This window comes from Adiantum capillus-veneris, chromosome 5 (assembly GCF_014529385.1).
Source record: "Adiantum capillus-veneris isolate H3 chromosome 5, ASM1452938v2, whole genome shotgun sequence".
NCBI lineage: Eukaryota > Viridiplantae > Streptophyta > Polypodiopsida > Polypodiales > Pteridaceae > Adiantum > Adiantum capillus-veneris.
Genome location: NC_140935.1, coordinates 119830437 through 119833811, shown reverse-complemented (window position 1 = coordinate 119833811; position 3375 = coordinate 119830437). Strand labels below are relative to the sequence as shown.

General features: G+C 45.5%; 1 pseudogene; it reads left to right on the top strand.

The window, feature by feature from the left end:
• The first annotated feature begins 1312 nt into the window (after positions 1 to 1312).
• On the top strand, positions 1313 to 2179 carry LOC147458000 (uncharacterized; annotated as a pseudogene).
• Positions 2180 to 3375: the final 1196 nt, after the last annotated feature.

The window sequence follows — 3375 nt, the reverse complement described above, 5'->3', positions numbered from 1 at the left end:
GCTAGATCCACTAGCACCGATTATTGAGGAAGGTAGTGATACTGACACTTTGTCAGACAAATCTTTCTTCATGATGGGTAGTCAACAGCCAGGAGGTTTCACCTATGACGGACCAATGCCAATGGAAGCACCTCCCTAAATCCTTTGAATGATTCCAAGCTCACTGTGATCTTCTTAGAGGGAACAAACTCGAGGGGAGCCTTAGTCTATTTTGACTATCGAGGATGCAAGTGCATTTGTATCGAAGAGAGGCCAGCACAAAGATTGGAGATAATTCGAGTCTATGATGATGGAGATAGATTCCGAGACGAAAAGGGGAACCACTATCTAATAGTCGGTAACCCCGAAGATTACAACAGATATAGAGATAATGTGGCGAAAGGGAAAATGGTTTCAGAAGCTCAAGAACCGCCACCAAGTTTGGTTCGATGGCTTAGAAGAGTTGCACAAGCAGACTTGGATCGGATTTAGCGAGCAATTCTTACAAAGGTATCGAAAGCTGGTTTCGGCTTCGGAAGAAGATGCAAAGATCAAAGGTTTGCAATAGGACGTAAGTGCCAATTTTGATGCTTTTGTTGATAAATTTGAAGCTTATTGGGGGGATTTGGCGGCTGCTACCCAAGAAACCAATGCGGGATATTTGAAGCTCGAAAGGTTTCTATCATGCTTGCATCCCTATGTTCGTGAGAGAGTCGATTATGAAGATCCAAGCACTTATGATGAAGCTGTCAGAATTTCCAAAGCAAAGAGTTGAAAGATGAAGAAAAAGATGGAGGCAGGGTTACTACAGTCGGCAATCACCGTAGCCAGTGGACCTAAGCCCAAGCAGATTGAAGAGCATCATGAGGTAAAAGCTCCTTTTGTTGATATGCATGCGATCAAATCACGTGAAGCTGATGCCAAGCTAGAAGAGGTAGAAGAAGTGCCAGTTAGGGCTCAAAAGGTGCAGAGAGGTATATTCAGGGTGCCACATAGTTTGCTTCCTCAAGAGAGCGAGGTCATAAAAGTTTTTCAAGAAGAGGTGTGAGTTCCAGAGCTAGCAACAACGAGGGTGACAGCAGTGGTCCAAGAATTGGCAAGATCAAAAGAGAAATCCGACAATTTTCATAGCTCTAGCAGTAATTTGGACACAGATAGCATATCGGAGATGGAGTCCATGTCTTCTAGGTATGAAACTTATGATGTCTTTCATGTAGATGAAGCTGAAAACGATGTATGCGAGTTGCTTGCCAGCCATTTGAAGGTCGAGGAGACGCATAGTGCAGGTGTGGAGATGCCTTGTGTCGATCTTCTAGTCGAGTAGCCCTATAAAATGGATTGTGATAGTGAGTGCCTATTGGAGGAAGAGGTATGGTTTGATTGTGCCTCTAGTTTGATTGAAGAGAAGGTTTTTAAGAATGACTTGCAGGAGCTAGAAGCAGAAATAGAGGTATGTCAAAGTGATTTGTCTATACAAGAGGTGGGGCAACCTTGCCTTGGTGAGCATGTAGAGGTGTGCTTTGAAGTTCCAGAGTTTGTGTGTAGCCATGGAGAGCTAACTTCGGCAGATGACTCTATGGAAACTAATTCAGGTGCAGCCTATGAGAGTGAGGCTCCATGCAACGAGGAAGGTGCCATCAACCTTGCAAGTGACGAGGTGTTTGACAAACAGGTTGAAGCTCCAGCAGGTCATGTTCTTGAGTATGAGAAGGGGGCGTTGGTTCCGTTTACAGAGGGTTGGGATACAGGTTTGCAAAGGGATCAGGTTTGCTTGGCTATGCAGCAAGTGGAGGCAAATAGAAGGGTATTGTTGCTTCATGTTATGCTATTGATAGCTATGCTGTTGTAGGTTGCTTTGCAAGGTGTACTATGCAGGTTTCAATGCTCATGTGATAAAGATGATGATATGGAGGGTTCTATAGCGGATGGTATGGTAGCAGTTTATGGCACAGGTGCTTCAAGTGAGCAAAAGCATGTTTATGGTTGGCACGAGGGCTTGTTGATGCAGGGTGACAAATCTCCATGCTATAAAGAGCAAGAAGGGTGGCGTGTATATTGGCCGACAAGTGCAAAGATGAGCTTCTGCAATGGGCATATTTTACAAGTGGATGTCCACAACCAATGCTTTATATTTGATCCAGGTGGATTCTACGTCATGCTTGGGGAAGATTCGAGCTTTCCATTTGACCCTGGCGGGTGATGCATTAGCAGATTCTCTTCTCTCTATATGTATCCTATCTATATAGCCACTATCATTTTTCTTATGATGTCTATAGCTCTATGTTATATCATTCTCTCCGTGCAGACTTATTATACCTAAATAATATTGTGGTTGAGCATAAATGCTCAACAAGGGGGTGGGCAATGATGGTACAGCCAAACTGTGTCGATCTATGGAAGTGCAAGAAGTCGAGGCATGGCAGTTTACAGGTAAATGGCAAGGACCTTGAGCAGATATTTGATGGAGCCAGGAGACAGGTACACCGAGTTGGAGCACTAGCTAGTCAAAACTGCAAGTGTTTTTTTGCTATCACTGGTGACAGGAGAAAATGCGTATACCACAAGGTTGGGAAGGAGGCAAGGGACATGGATGCAAGTACCATGAAGTTTATGCTATGGGATTTGGAGCGAGATGACTACAAGCGACACTACTTGCTAGGGTATGTATGCTAAATGTGGCTGGGAGTTGGTCGAAGGCCATTCCGAAGCTTTGCCACGTTGAGAAGCATCAAAGTGTTGAAGCTTGATGGAAATCGTCGCGAAGTGTTGCTGTGATATGTGCACCAAAGCTACCTTGTGCTTGAAGACCTTTGTCAAGCAGGACCCTAATTATGGCGTCTTAGTGGTTTGGATGTTCGATTTGTGGCCGTGTTGCCTTCTCAATGGAGACAACGTTCGAATCGACAGGGCAATTTCTCAACAAGTGAAGGGAAATTATGTGAACTTTTTTGGTCATCGGCATTGAAGCCGTGCCATGGGTGTTGGCGGAATGATCGGCCATGAGTTTTCCGCCGGTTGCGTTTGGTGGGAATGGCCACCAAGTTGGAGGATAAGTTTTTTTTTAAAAAAAAGATGCCATAATAAAAAAAAGAAAAACGCTGCAGTCTTTAGTCGGCTGAAAGCGAGGGCGCCATCTGGTAGCGTGCCAAGAAAAGCAAGGAGAGCACTTGGAGGCCCTGCATGCAGGCAAGCAGCCATCTGGAGGGCATGAAGACAGGTGTTATGGCCAGAGGAATAGTTGGTGGGCTGGGGCGCTAGTTGCATTAAGCCGGGAGTCGGGCCAGTTGAGAGGGAGAGCGACCAATAGCGAGGTCGCTATTGGCCTAGAAGAGGGAGAAGGCTCAGGTTTGTAGGGGGGCACAGAGGCCGCCAAGTGCAGTAAAAGGAGCCGCAAGA